Source organism: Balaenoptera borealis (genome assembly GCF_965194805.1).
Source record: "Balaenoptera borealis genome assembly, chromosome: 17".
In the NCBI taxonomy this organism is placed as follows: domain Eukaryota; kingdom Metazoa; phylum Chordata; class Mammalia; order Artiodactyla; family Balaenopteridae; genus Balaenoptera; species Balaenoptera borealis.
In genome coordinates, this window is record NC_138876.1 from 59,695,958 (window position 1) to 59,712,340 (window position 16,383).

Below are 16,383 nucleotides of genomic sequence, written 5' to 3' on the forward strand. Positions count from 1 at the left end.
GGAATCTTAATTCCCTGACCAGGGATTGAACCTGGGCCTGGCAGTGAAAGCTCCTAGTCCTAACCACTGGACCGCCAGGGAATTCCCGAAACAGTCTTTTAAAGAACCAAAACTGTACAAGGTCAATCCTCTAGGATAAATTACTAGGTTAACAGGAAATACGGGAGACAGAGGAACATGTTAAATGACATCATAGGGGTACAGCCTTCAAAATCCAGGCTGCGGGATATATCATGGGACCCAGTTTCTTCAACAAATACACTGCAGGGAGGAAAAAGAGAAATGGAGGGAGGATAAATACCATAAGATATCACTTATATGTGGAATCTAGACTATGACACAAATGAACCTATCTACGAAGCAGAAACAGACTCACAGGCATAGAGGACAGACCTGTGGTTGCCAAGAGGACGGGGGGTGGGGAAGGGATGGACTAGGAGTTTGGGGTTAGTAGATGCGAACTATTACATATAGAATGTATGGACAAGGTCCTACTGTACAGCACAGGGAACTATACTCAGTGTCCTGGGATAAACCATAATGGAGGACTTCCCTGGTGGCACAGTGGTTAAGAATCCACCTGCCAATGCAGGGGACATGGGTTTGATCCATGGTCTGGGAAGATCCCACATGCCTTGGAGCAAGTAAGCCTGTGCGCCACAACTACTGAGCCTGCGCTCTAGAGCCCGCGAGCCACAATTACTGAGCCTGAGTGCCACAACTACTGAAGCCCATGCGCCTAGAGCCCATGCCCCACAACAAGAGAAGCCACCGCAATGAGAAACCCATGCACTACAACGAAAAGTAGCCCCCACTCGCTGCAATTAGAGAAAGCCTGCACGCAGCAATGAAGACCCAATGCAGCTGACGAAAAAAAAGAAAAACCCATAATGGAAAAGAATATAAAATAATTTATATATATATATATATATAAATAATTTATATATATATAAACGGAGTCACTTTGCTGTACAGCAGAAATTAACACAACATTGTAAATCAACTATACTTCAATTTAAAAAAAAGAGAGAGAAATGGAGGGAGAACCTACACAGCTACACAGTAAAAGAAACTTAAGAAACTATCAACCAACTATAATTTGTAGACCTTACTTAGATCTTCATTCAAACAAACATTCTGTATGAAAGAAACCCCTTTACGAAATTTATGAGAAAACTGGAAATTTGAATACTGATTGGATATTTGATGATACTAAGGGATCATTGTTAATAGTTTAGGTGCGATGATAGTGACATTTTTGTTATGTTTTTTAAAATCCTTATTTTTTAGAGATAAATGCTGAAATATTTACAGATAAGATGATATGATGTCTGGGATTTGCTTCAAAGGAATACAGGAGAGAATAAGTGAGTGGGGTTATCTATGAAACAAGATTAGCCATGATTATTGTTGAAGCTTATCCAGGGTATTATGTCTACTTTTGTGTGTTTAAAATTTGCCATAATAAAGTCTTTAGGAATCTGTAAACTAGTTAGGAATAAATGTATTTTCATCTCCTGTGTATATTTGTACATTGGATTTCCTAGACAGGAAAGTATTTGAGTGCTTAGAAGTAGAAGAATCCTAGGTCTTTTCCAAGGGGTGTAATAGGTATCATGTACTATTCCACTGTTTTTGTTTTGTTTTGTTTTGTTTTTTTCAGAACAATAATATTATTCTTGGAGACTGTCACTGAAAGTTATTTTTGAATTCCCATTCTACTTTCGTTTTCTGTGTCTTTTGCTACCTATCAATTTCTACTTCAAATATAACTATTTAGGTCTTACCTATCCTAATAAAGTATAGTCTCTTAAAAAAGAGAGAGAGAGAGACTTAACAGATATGGCCATCAAATGTAATATTTGGGTATCATTTGGATCCCAATGCAAATAATCACCTGTAGGGAAAAAAAGTTGTGAAACAACTAGAAATTTTAACACTGGGTATTTGATGATATTAAGAAGTTATTGTTAATTGTTAGGTCTAATAATAGTGTTGCCATTGTTAAAAATTCTTTTTTAGAGATATGCACTGAAATATTTATGGATGAAATGAAATTATGTACGGGATTTGTTTCAAAATAAACCAGTGTCAATGGGAAGTAATTGGTGGGGGTATGTATGAAACCGAAGTCAACATAAGTTGATGATTGTTACTGCTAGAAGATTAGTCCATAAGTGGGATTAATTATATGAGTCTGTCTACTTCTGTGTATCTTTAAAATATTCGATAATGAAAAGTTAATGAGTGTGGGCCCTGTCAATAGGCTGCTTGGGTTTGAATCCTGGCTCTGCCACATTTTAACCTTATGACCCTGAACAAGTTACTGTGTCTCAGTTTCCTCATCCATAAAATGGAAACAACAGTTGTATCAACTTCATAGGTTACAAAAATTAAATTAATATAAAAGAAAGGAAGGAAGTAGATGTGTAAGGAAGAAAGACTTGAGACTGTGGGACTGATGTGACTGAAGTCTCTGGGTCCAGTTCCCCAATACTCATATTACCCTCTTTAGGTCCCATAAAACACTCCAGAGTCCTCCTAATCAATTCCCCTTTTTTGCTTAAGTAGGTTCAAATTGTGTCTCTGTCACTCAGAACTAAAACAGTTTAGTTTAACAAGTTATAGATAAACACATACTTTCAATCTAACATCCTATGAGATGTGAAGTTTTGTGTGTGTTCTGGGAGCAGCCAGTCTTAGAGTACTTTTCTGGAGTTCCCACTTGGCCCCAGGTTGGCCAGCCTCTGAGTTTGGATAAGAAATTTGATGTTTAGCTTAGAATTGAGGAGCCTTCCTTTGTATTATTGTTTATTTGATGATTGATTGATTGATCGTTAACCTTAAAAAGCTTAACTTGACTGCTTCATTTCATCTAAATTAAAAGACTTAAAGGTGGCTTTGGTACTTTTAGAAGTTGTATGTCTGAAACAACAATACTTTGTTTTTCAAAATTCTCTAGACCAGATACCTCTGAAGTTTCATGATCTATTAGGTTACATGAAGATATTGATACTGTTTGTATTTCTATTATTTTATCTATACAGTAATATAATTACTAATATTTAATATAGAGATTGACAATATTTTAAGATTTATAAATAAATACAATTTATGGAGCTGCTTACTAAAAAAAATTATTTTGACCCATAGGCATAGGACATTAAAAAGTTTAGACTGGGGATCCATACCCAGGAGCAATCTAGCCCTCACCCCACTCTCCCCTGGAGGGGAGGGACCCTGCCATAGCTCCAGGGTCTCTTCTCCTAAAAAAGAAAGAAAAAAAAAAAAAGCTTAGGGATCACTGTCCTTAGCCAATGAATTTCAAACCCTCCTTTATCACAACTGGCTGATACAGCCCAGCCTAGGACTCATTCTTCTCACTGCTTACCTCTTCCGATTTAATTTAATGATATTCACTCTCCATACTCTTCTCATTTCATCTGGGGTCCCAATGCCATTAATTAACACCACCTTCTTACTTACTTTAGAAATATGGCCAGTCATTCCAGAAACAGTCCCATGCCTCATACTCTAAGGGAATCAATCACCAAATCCTATCCATTCTACCTCTTAGGTATTTCTTGAATCCATCCAGTTCTCTCTATCCAGTGAGAGGCATTATCAAGTCTCGCTTGTACTATTGTGATAACCCTCCTAAGTAGGTTTTCTGCATTCAAGTTGATTTCCCTCCAATCTGTTCTCTCCCAAGCAGACACAGTCATCTCTTTAAAACCCACATCTAGTCTTGTCCCTTTCTGGTTCAAAATCTTTTAATGTCTTTGGATAAAACCCCAAGTCTTTAAGTCCCTACATGATCTCCTTCACTCCACTTCCCAACTCTCTTTACCATGCTGCTTTCTACCTTGAGATGTAATGGTGTAATGCTGAATGAAATGCTCACTGAGCTTTGAATGCTCATACCTACTTACTTGCCTGAAAAACTCCTATGTACCTTTTAGGTTCCAACCTAGGAAATAAACTTCCAGAGTAGCTCAGGGTCCCCAACTCTCAAAGTAGCCTGTGTTTCTCTTTCAAAACACATATATATTAATATCTTCCTGCCCCACTACCCTATAAGGTCCTTGAGAGCAAGAACAATATCCCAAATACCAAGCACAACATCTGCCATAAAGTACTAATGATTTGTTGCATTAATGAATGGACAATTAACTGTGGTTAATTCCTACCTCAACTCATTTTCCTAAATGACTACTTTAGGTATAAATGTTCCTAATTATTCTCATTTGTTTATTCATTTGTTCTACAAAGAATTGTTCTAGGGCCTCCCTGGTGGCACAGTGGTTAAGAATCCGCCTGCCAATGCAGGGGACACAGGTTCAATCCCTGGTCCAGGAAGATCCCACGTGCCGCGGACCAACTAAGTCCGTGCACCACAACTACTGAGCCTGTGCTCTAGAGCCCACAAGCCACAACTGCTGAGCCCGAGTGCCACAACTACTGAAGCCCGCACACTTAGAGCCCATGCTCTGCAACAAGAGAAACCACAGCAATGAGAAGCCCACACACCACAAAGAAGAGTAGCCCCCGCTCACCACAGCTAGAGAAAGCCCGTGCGCAGCAACAGAGACCCAACACAGCCAAAAATAAAAACAAACAAATAAATAAATTTATTAAAAAAAAGAACAGAGTAGAATAGACAGCATTTAAAAAAATAAAAAGAATTGTTTTAGGTACCACTCTCTTTCAACTGATTTGTAGTTCTTGTTTACGTTTCTCAGAATATCATTTATAACCAAACAATATATAAAATTTAAGGTTTCTACCCAAATTTGAGTTCTAGTCACTGTACTACCACTGACTAATTGTGGGGATTTGAGGCAAGTTAATTAATTATCTCTATTGTAGAGGGTTATTATGAGGTCTCAGTGACAGAAGGTGAATAAAGCAATCAGTAGAGTTCATAGCACCTAGTAGGAGCTCCATGAATGTTCTTTTCTGTCTGGCCTCAGTGGTTAAAGAAGAAGGACTCCTTGCTCACTCCAGGGTGTAATTCTGAATCCCTTCTCCCTCAGCACTAATCAGAAAGGTCTCTGAGCTGAAATTCAAAGAGATCTCTCCAATTTTAATCCCTTATTCACTTAATGAGTAATTAAGTTTTTGGTTTGGTGAGTAAAAATTGGATCTGAGTTCTGTAATTTAGGCTCTTATCTGTGTGCTTAGCAAAGGAGAAAATTACAATTTTCCATGGATGTTCTCTCTTTCCCACAACCATCAAATAGAAGATTAGTTTAGCAGCAAGATATGGAGTTGATTCTGGAGTCAGGAAGCCCATCCATTAAGCTGTTAGACTAACACAGGCACGAGGTGATGAGGGCCTATTGGCCAGAGGACTAAAGAGGAGGGGAGACAGAGGAGAAGCATCCTAAAGGGAGGCCTTTTCTGATGATTACCCTGAAGTAGCTACTCTCTATATCTTGTTCTAATCCTCTATGAAGCACTAACCATTATCTGACATTTTTCTTCTTTGCTTATTGACTGTCGCCCTCCACTAGAACATAAGCTCAAAAAGATAAGGAACCTTGTCTGCCCTATTTACTATTACTATACACCTAGCACCCAGAACAATGCCTGGTGTAAAGTAACACTTGGTATTTATTTGTGGAATAAATAGTTACGGGAAAATGGGGACCAACGAGATAAAGCCAAAATAATTTCAAGGTTTAAAGCTTGACCAAGAAATAAAGTATCAAGGACAAGGTACCTCTTGCAGAGGAGTAAAAAGTTTTGTTTTATTTTGTTTGTTTTCTTGTAGGAGGAAATATGAGTTTTAATAGTTTTGTATATGTTGAGTTGAAATGACAGTAAATCCCTAAAGGTGAAAATTTCTGATGGATGGCTATTTATACCATAAGATTCATTTTGATTTTGAGATTTTAAGCAAAACAAAACAAAACCCCAATTTAGTTCTAGATCCTATCCTAGGCCCTAAGGACATAAGGATAAACAGCAGCTGTTGCCCTTAGGGAGCCCTTAATTAACAGGAGGAAATAGACAACTAATTATGATAGAAAATAGGAGCTATGTTAATAGAATGATAAATATAGTGTCATGGGAACACAGAGGAGGGAATAAGTAATTCAGCTGAAGTTGTAGAAGTCCAGGATGTGTTCCCAGTATGAAAAGATGAGTACTAAATTCTAGGAAAATAAGATTGGGGGGAAAACCCTGAGCTTGGTAGTTTCATTCATGTATAATACACAATCTATGCTCAACAAATCATTGGAAGATGATTGATGGACATGAAGCCAGGTACTGGTTATTTTAAAAAGACGGTATCCATATTATTGTCTATTTTGTTGATATTAGAAACCATGTTTCTGAAGCTTTTTTTTTTTTTTTAATTTTTTTAAATTTATTTATTTATTTTTTGGCTGTGTTGGGTCTTCGTTTCTGCGCGAGGGCTTTCTCCAGTTGCGGCGAGTGGGGGCCACTCCTCATCGCGGTGCGCGGGCCTCTCACTATCGCGGCCTCTCTTGTTGCGGAGCACAGGCTCCAGACGCGCAGGCTCAGTAGTTGTGGCTCACGGGCCCAGTTGCTCCACGGCATGTGGGATCTTCCCAGACCAGGGCTCGAACCCGTGTCCCCTGCATTGGCAGGCAGATTCTCAACCACTACGCCACCAGGGAAGCCCTGAAGCATTTTTAGTAATATGAGAAAATGTTTGTGCTACAACAGTTTTTTAAAGGTAGGATACAAGGGACTTCCCTGGTGGTGCAGTGGTTAAGAATCCACCTGCTAATGCAGGGGACACGTGTTCAAGCCCTGGTCCGGGAAGATCCCACATGCCGCGGAGCAGCTAAGCCCGTGCGCCACAACTACTGAGCCTGCACTCTAGAGCCCACATGCCACAACTACTGAAGCCCGTGTGCCTAGAGCCCATGCTCTGCAACAAGAGAAGCCACCGCAATGAGAAGCCCGTGCACCGCAATGAAGAGTAGCCCCCGCTCGCTGCAACTAGAGAAAGCCTGCACACAGCAACGAAGACCCAATGCAGCCAAAATAACTTAATTAATTAATTTTTTATAAAAAAGTTTAAAAGTAGGATACAAAATTACATACAGGGTTGGAGTCTAATGATTTATTTTCTTCTTTTGGAGTTTCTAAATGTTTCACATAGAGAATATATTAATCAGGCTCCCCCCCACCCCATTAATAACAAAAATATTTACAAAGGTAGAGTGGAAGAAACAAAGTGAAAAAAATAATTAGGGGGAAAAAAGAGACAGAAAGGTGGTACATGAGAATGTTAACCAGAGTTGTCTCAGATTGGTGGGGTTATGTGTGATTTTTGTTTCCTTCTTCATACTTTTCTGAAATTTCAAGGTTTCTATAAGGAACTATAAATCTTAAAATGTGAAAAATGTATCATATAGTCATAGATTTCATTTACTTGTTAATTTGTTTAACAAATGAGTATTTGTTTAGTGCTTAAAGCTTTCCTCAGTGCTAGAATTAGAGGCTTAGAGTTTCATCTAATACAAGCTATTTATTTCAGTGGTTAGGAAAACCCAGAGAGGTTATAAGATAACCTTAGGTAGTCAGTGCAGGACTAGAAGAGGGATCACTTGCTTTCAGTTCTGGACTCCTCTCATTTTATCATTTTAAAACCATGTACAAGAAAAATGTGATTTTGCTAACCACATAATCAAATAGCAGTAACTTCCTTTGTGGACATCCCTGCCATTTCCCTCTGACATACATCCTCACATTCTTCATTCAAAAGTTCCATTTTGTTGTCCATTGACAGATGATGAATGGATAAAGAAGATGTGATACATATATACAATGGAATACTACTCAGCCATAAAAAAGAATGAAATAATTCCACTTGCAGAAACATGGATGGACCTAGAAATTATCATACTAAGTGAAATAAGTCAGAAAAAGAAAGACAAATACCATATGATATCACTTACATGAGGAATCTAAAATACGACACAAATGAACTTATCTACGAAACAGAAACAGATTCATAGACATAGAGAACAGACTTGTGGTTGCCAAGGGGGAGGATGAGTGGGGGAGGGATGGATTGGGAATTTGGGATTAGCAGATGCAAACTATTCTATATAGAATGGATAAACAACAAGGTCCTACTGTATAGCACATTCAATATCCTGTAATAAACCATAATGGAAAAGAATATGAAAAAGAATATATATATATATATGTATAACTGAATCACTTTGCTGTACAGGAGAAATTAACACAACATTGTAAATCAACTATACTTCAATAAAATAAACTTTTTTTTAAATGCAAAAAAAAGTTCCATTTTGTACATACCATTTCTCTAGTCTGAAACCTTCAAAGGCTGTTCGTTACCTCCCAAATGAAGAACATTCAAGGCCTTCTCCAGTCTGGTTTTCACATACTTCTCAATTATTATATTTGGTCTGTTCATTCATTGTTCATGTATAGAAAATAACAAATTTATCTGTTTGTGCCCTTCCTGTTCCATGACTACTCTCAGCTTTTCTCCTATTATTAAGTTATTTTCTCAAACAGAGGTGTGTGGCAGAATGGAGACAATCAATCCGTGAACAGGACGGAACCCTAAACTATCCATCACAAAGGCTTAACCTCTATTTGGTTCACCATTTAACTGGTATGTGATCGTGAGTAAATGATTTGGGGCTGGTTGAAAAGCCCGTGCCCTTCACAGGGTTACTGTTCCTTTCTTCATGAGTTTTTATTGTATATTTACTACCTACCAGGCTCTGCCCTTAGGTACCGGGCATTCATCGGAACAAGATGGGCACAGTCTCCACGCTCAGGGATCCAAGAAGGAAAAGATAAAAACACAAAGTAAAACAAAAATAAACGAAGCAGTTACAAATTGTGACAAATGCTATGAAGAAAATAAAGAAGAGAGCAAGAAAGAAAAACTTCAGAAAAGGATGAGTATGATAATATTTTAGCCAAAAAATGAAAGGAACTAACTTAGCTAATGGTAGGGAATGAGTTTTTTTAAGTAGAACAGCATGTACAGAGACCTTAAGATGGGAAAGTCTTTCTAATGTTGGAGGAATTGAAAGAAGACTCTTGCTAAGAGTGCAGTGGATGAGAGATGAGAATGGCATGAGATTATGTTGGAGGTAAGCAGGGACCAGATCTGGAGGGCCTTTGGCCTGTAATAAGACATATTATTCTAAGGATTAAGGGATAGCAGGAGGGTTTTAAACCAGGGAGTGGCATAATCTGATTTAAATGGTTCTATCAGTTGCTTGGAGAATGGAATAAAGTAAAAGCCATCAACTGTAACCCAAGGCAGCAATGGTGAAAGCCTGGACTAAGGAGTGGCACTGTAGACAGAGAGAGAAGTAGACATACTTAAGACATATTTTGGAGGTAGAAATTATGAAGACCTTATGAAATAATGAATTGAACAAATTTAGTAAAGTACAAAATACCGGGTATGCTTTGAGTTTTATTATCACCCCTCTGAGCCTTGTTGAACAGAGAGGATGGCATTGAGTTATTCTGCTACCAATGGGGCTTCATTGTATATGCTCTTTATATCTGTACTGCATCACCCACCTTAGCCAATGAAATCTGCTTTTAAAAAAATTTACCTTGTTCTTAGATTCTCAATATAAAATTCATTTATTCAAGAAATATTTGGAAATTCCCTGGTGGTCCAGTGGTTAGGACTCTGCACTTCCACTGCAGGGAGCATGGGTTTGATCCCTGGTCCCTGTTTGGGGAACTAAGATCCCGCATGCCTGCCACGCGGCATGGCCAAAAAAAAGAAATATTCATTAAACAAAAAATATTGTGCTCTCATAAATCTATATAGGAAGCAGATTTGACTATAAGTTGATCCAGAAGGTAGTTTATATATTATTTTCATTCAAAGATTACAGTCATCTCTCAAGATCTACCAGGGATTGGTTCTAAGACAACCTCCATCACCACCCATACCAAAATCCATGAGTGCTCAAGTCCCTTACATAAAATGGCATAGTGTTTGCATCATATAATAACCTACTCACATCCTCCTGTATACTTTATATCACCTCTAGATTGCTTATAATACCTAATGCAGCGTAAATGCTACGTAAATAGTTGTAAATACAAAATAAGTTCTATGTAAATAGTTGCTGGTGCATGGCAAATTCAAGTTTTGCTTTTTGGAACTTCCTGGAATTATTTTTTCCAAAATACTTTCCATCCGTGGTTGGTCAAATCTGCGAATGCAGAACCCGAGAATAGGAGGGCTGACTGTATACTTGCTCTGTAAACGTCTCTTTACATACAAAAGAAGCTCCTTTATCAAACTATGAGAATTATGTGCTAGCATAAGCAAAGTATGAGCAAAGTATGTTGATGGAAAATAACAGAATGGAATCATAATTTGCAATGGAATTTAAGGTTACATCTAAATAAATAATGACAAATTAGAGTAAAGAATATTAAGAACAACCATTGCATAGAAATATGTCTTTGATTTTAGAATCTTTCCTTTATTAATAAAATATAGTATAGTAAGTTAATCTTAGTGACTTCTCCTATACTTTAGTAAACCCAAACATGCTGCTATACAAACTAGAAGTCCCCATATCCACCAAAACAAAATGAAAAATGCTTCTTTTGCTCCAGTTTAACCTTAACATTCTTTGAGGAGCTTCTGAATTTCAAATAAATCCAATCACTCCCAAATAATGACAAACTCTAGCCTGTCTACTTCAAGTCCTAGCCTTTGTTTAGAGTAAGTGGATTAACATTTTCATTGTTGGGATTTTCTCCAATCTAGCTTTGATAGGTTATCAGCAATTAAAAAAAAGGACCCACTATCACAGGACTCTTTAGGTCTTTCTCCTCACTCCTCCCCACTCCCCAAAACCCCCTTTTTTCTCCACAAAAGGTCATATGACTCATTTTTTTTGAATGCAGGCAATAGTCTAGTACCTTCCTTTTATTGCACAGTTGCAATGTTTGTTGTTTCCTCGACAAACTTTTGATAAATGTTTGCCTACTATTATTTTTAAGTCCAGATGTCTCTTTAATATGGAAAGAGTTAAGAGATGTCCCCTTCCCTATTGCATTTTCAGGGCACTTCTAGTACTAGGCAGACCAAAGCAAGATTTTCAAGGGTTCATGGTTCTAAGCACCCAAGGGGGTGGGTGCCTCATTGGTCCCCTTGGTGTTTCATGTCCAAAGCCCTGACTAGGACTTCTGAACATCTGTGTTTTCCTGTGTAAACTTTGTCACTGCTGATTAGCTGGATTGGCTCCCAAAGAGAAAGTTCTTCTTAACAGATCCACGTGTCATTTAGGAACAGGAAGAGAGTTTGTCTGCCATGATCAGAACTTGCCACCATGGCACTTTTCTTCTTCCAAAGATACAGGCTCTTTTTTTTATTTCATTTGGACAGGTTTTGTTTTAATTCTGATTACAATTATGAAAATTATGGCTTCTTGAATTGTACCTCCTTTTTTTCTTTTATTTTTTCTTTCCTTTACTATTTGGTCAAGTGTATGTTCTCTCTCTCCAAAAGTTTCCTAAACAGTGACATTTATAGGCTACATAATTTGTCTCATCAATAATGGAAAACTGAAAAACAATATGGTAGATATTGATCTGTGTTCTCTGATGTGCAATGTAAAACCATTATTATACATACACACCTATATCTATATAGTATATAGATGCATCCCCTGAATATGCAATGTTTCCATTTATTCCTGACTCCCTTCCTCCACCCCTTCTGACCGGGTATCAAGTTTATATCAGCTATTAGCAGAGCAACCACTTCTTGTAAGAGGAGACACATCTAAATGGTTTTCTAGGGATGGCAGTCCTGAACTAAATTCCTGACTTTCCATGCCCTTCCCCTCACCTCTGTTGCCAGAAACTTCGCTGTCAGCGTGGAGATATTGAGAACTTTGGAAAATGGAGAGGCAGCCGAATACAGCAGAACTCCTGGAAGCTTAGTCTCAGGAACTGGATTCTTTCCAGTCTGAGCTGGAAATCCTAAGCAAGACTTAGCTTTTCTGAGCTTCGGTTTCCTTTCTGTCAAACAGGAATAAATACCTTACAGGTTCAAATGTATATCAAATTTTATTATAAGGTGATATACAAATGCTAATTGTTGCTGTCACTTAAAAGTAAAGGCGGAAATTATAAATAAACAAATAAACAAAAGTAGGAAATTATGGGAATTCCCTGGTGGTCCAGTGGTTAGGACTCTGTGCTTGCACTGCTGGGGCCCCAGTTCGATCAGCCTAAATAAATAAATAAATAAAATTTAAAAATAAATAAAAGTGGGAACTTAAAGAATCAAATTTTGGAAACTTTGTCCAAAAATACCTTGTCTTAACCTGAATTTCCCCTATTAAATTGCATTACATTCTTCCTCTCCAAAATACACATGTTTGAAGTAATAATATATTCCTTGTCTTTTTAAAAAAGAGCTCTGCAAATATTCAGAATCCATTAGTCATTCACATATGGTGTTCAGTTAGAAGGTTTTAATAGAAAATTAAGATAACTCCACTTGAATGCCTGGGAGTTTTACTAGGGAAGAAAGAAGCAATCATTAGAAAATAAGACATTTTTAAGGAGTTGGAACAGGCCCAAGTGGGGGGAAGCAGTCAGGACTTGGGACAGCCTGGAGAAACACCAGCAGGAGAGAGAACAGAGGGAAAGATGGAGATAACAAGACAGCCTTCACATTTTCTAGAATTTTCCTCTTTATGGAGAAAATGGGAGAAAGCTCTCTTCATTCCACTCTCCTCAGTAATACTTTTAGGACCCAGAATTCAAGCAAGCGGTATACATCCAAGGTTGACCAGGTTTTTGTGCACTCGCCTGGGAACTCAACCATCACAGTGTTTCTGAAAGAAAAATGAATTCCAACTTTCAAAGAGCCAACCCTCAAACGCATTTTTGGAATGCAATCTGTTTGAAAGTGAAATAGCCGGGTGGCCTGTATAAAGTCATCTTTCAAAAAACAGTTGCAGTTAGAAACATATCCACTTCTGTGAAAAACTGGTTTCTAATGGGGGCTGAATCTTTTGGAGCTATCTTATATACTTTTTGGAAGGAGAAGATGGGCTGTAAATGTATAAATGAAGGGTTTATATTAAAATATTTAGGTAGATTTTGAGATTTTTTAAAGACGGAGTTCTAGAATGGTTTCACCAAGTTCAGACATCCTGAATATCTTCTTTTTCCATAGCCCTGAAATCAACTATTCACTTTAGGCTATAATGGGGCTTCCTATCCTAAAAACAATCTCATCTACCATAAATCACATCTATATGAAAAAAAGGCTGTGCAAAACATTTATAATACTGTAGCCATGTCCACGTGGTTTACTAAACCCCTTTGGAGAATTTAGAATCACTTATACTCACAATTGAAAAAATAAAATGGCAAGTTGAGGTGAAATAACAAAGTTCATCAAATACTTGAACTTTTTTCAATCAGGATAGATATAACTTAGAATTCCTTCTACAGTAATTTTACTCAGATAAATGATATGAAAAATGAAAATGATTCTTTACTAAATTATTCCAGCCAACTCATCCTTTTTACACACTAGTTTAAGACTGCAACCCCGGTAAAATGGTAAAATGTGTGTTCAAGAAAAGAACTAACTTACTTTTCCTGCTACGGGCAGTTACCCATAAGTAGGGCGAACATAATTTATGGTCCAAACCAGGACACTCTTCTCTAGAAAAATGCTAAACCAGGTGAAATATCAGGAAAATAGGCATAAAACAGTATTTTCTTGGGACATCACAACTATGGTACCTGATTCATAGCTGCATTTTGGCTGCCCAGATTTCCCTCTCAACCCAGTGTGATCTGAGACAGAGGACTTAGTGCAAAGAACACTGACCCAACTGCCTTGGGTTTCCTCCTAGAGAAAAGATACATCCTCTACTAGCTCTTTAAACCAGAAAACTAGGCAAACGTAGGCCTCCTTTCTTCCACCTCTTTCTTCCAACCAATTATCAATTCTCATTATTTTCGCTTCCTAACTCCATCCACTTTTACCCACTCCACTATGACTGCCTTAGTTCGGGTCATCATTATCATCTGCATCATTGCAACAGCTTTCTATTGGCTTCTATTTACCACCTGAGCCCTCCAATCCATTCTTTACAAGGATGCATAATTGATCTTTCTCAGAAGATCATTCTCCATCTTAAAATCCATATTGGGTCCCCATTGTCCTCAGATCAGTCTTTAGCTTGTCCTGGAAGGCCCTTCATAAATGGATACATAGGGATTTCCCTGGTGGCACGGTGTTTACGAATCTGCCTGCCAATGCAGGGGACATGGGTTCGATCCCTGGTCCGGGAAGATCCCACATGCTGCGGAGCAACTAACTGTGCATGCCTGTGCACCACAACTACTGAGCCTGTGCTCTAGAGCCCGCTAGTCACAACTACTGAGCCCACGTGTCACAACTACTGAAGCCCGCACGCCTAGAGCCTGTGCTCCGCAACAAGAGAAGCCACCGCAATGAGAAGCTCACGCACCATGACGAAGAGTAGCCCCCGCTCACCGCAACTAGAGAAAGCCCGCGTGCAGCGATGAAGACCCAATGCAGCCAAAAATAAATAAATAAATAAATTTAAAAACAACAACAACAAATAAATGGATACATAGCTCCAACCTCCTCTCTTAATCACCCCTTGCCCGCCCCCTTTGCACGCTATGCTTCAGCACACTGAATTACGTTTAGTTCCTGGAATGCACCTCCCATTTAACTCTGTTTTGCAGAAGCGCTTCCTCCTCCAGGCTCCACATTCTAGCTCACCCCATCCCATTCCTGTGCCTGGAATTCCATTTTTATTATTTAGATCTCAGCTTAGAAAGGACTTCCTCCAGAAAGCCTACCTCCTCACAGGCCCCACGTCCTTCACATGCGCTACCATCCCAGTAATCTCCACTTCCCTCATCAGAGCACTTAACCCAACGATGGTTCACTTCTTAGCCTGAAATCTACTGGAGTGTGATCTCAGTGAGAGCCTGCAGTTCCAACTTTCCTGTTTTGCACAACAAATCAAGAAAATCTACATGCTCTCCTGAATGCCAGCCTGACTGTGCCCTTTCCTAATCCCCAGCCTCCAGTCCTAATTTCCATATTCTCTTGCAGATCATAGTAATAGCTAATCATACTATCCTGTCTCATTCAATTTTCCCCCATGTTCTAAGTCTTCTCCTTCAGTGGAAATGAATCCCATGTACCTTCTGAGTGCCCAAGGGCAAGCAACATATGGAAAGGAAAATTGGCTTATTGCCATAAAAAACACAAACTCAGCAGATTTTTCTTTCCTCCTAATTTTAACATGATGAAGAAAAGTGCTTACATCACCAAAGCTCCAGAGACCCCAGGGAAATCACTGACAGCTGATTTCTCAGTCTCCTCAGAGTACTGTAGAGGGCAAATGCCTCCAGTTATGGGATCCATGCAGTCACAAATGGATGAAGGTGTTTAAAAATCATAAAATACTATGTAGACATTCATTAAGGTATGTTTATGATCACCATATTCTTATTTTAAGTTTCAGACTGTGTTTCAAACACAAAAGGATGTGGAAACATATCCTCCTCCTCATTTGGAAAAATACCTCGGGGGCACAAAAATTCAGCTTATGTGAGAATAAACAATGAGAATGAATTTAGAGCAAACAGTATAGTGATCCTCTGGAATTCAAGTATGAAGACGGTATCCATCCCTGGCTAAATGCATCTGCTTCTGTCATGAGCTCTATCTCAAGTCACAACCCTTGAAATTTCATGGCCAGGACAAAAACAATTGGACAAAATGTGCCATTTGGAACCAATGTGCCCAGAGTTAAAGAAAAAGAAAAAAATTGCCCTTTCTTTGCTGTGGATATTCATTTACGGTTGCTTGAGAAGGGTGTCGTGTTAAGTCCAAGCTTCTATCAATACACACTTGATTAGATCTGTTAGAATAAATTATTCACATTTTGGGGAAATGTTCAGTATTCCAGTGTTCTTTCTGTATTCTGAAAGATAAAGACTTTCATAAATAATACTTGGGTATCTGGGAAACACAATTAAGTGCTTATTTACACGCAGCACAAGTTAGTACTGTATTAAGTAATTTAGATAGACAGTGAGTAGCCTACCCCTTTCCACTTTTTTCCCACTGTGATTTAGAGGGAAATCTGATCCTTACGATGCCCCAAACTGAATGAGCTGGTTTTGTCCCCAGCTCTACCTCACTCCTTGCCTAGTGTGCTATATATCAATACAATGGACTTATTTCTGTCCCTCAAAACATTTGAGGTTCTTTCTTGACTGGACCTTTCTTTGCACATGCTGATCCCTCTATCTGGAATGCTATTCCCTCAACTCTTTCCCTGTTGGCTG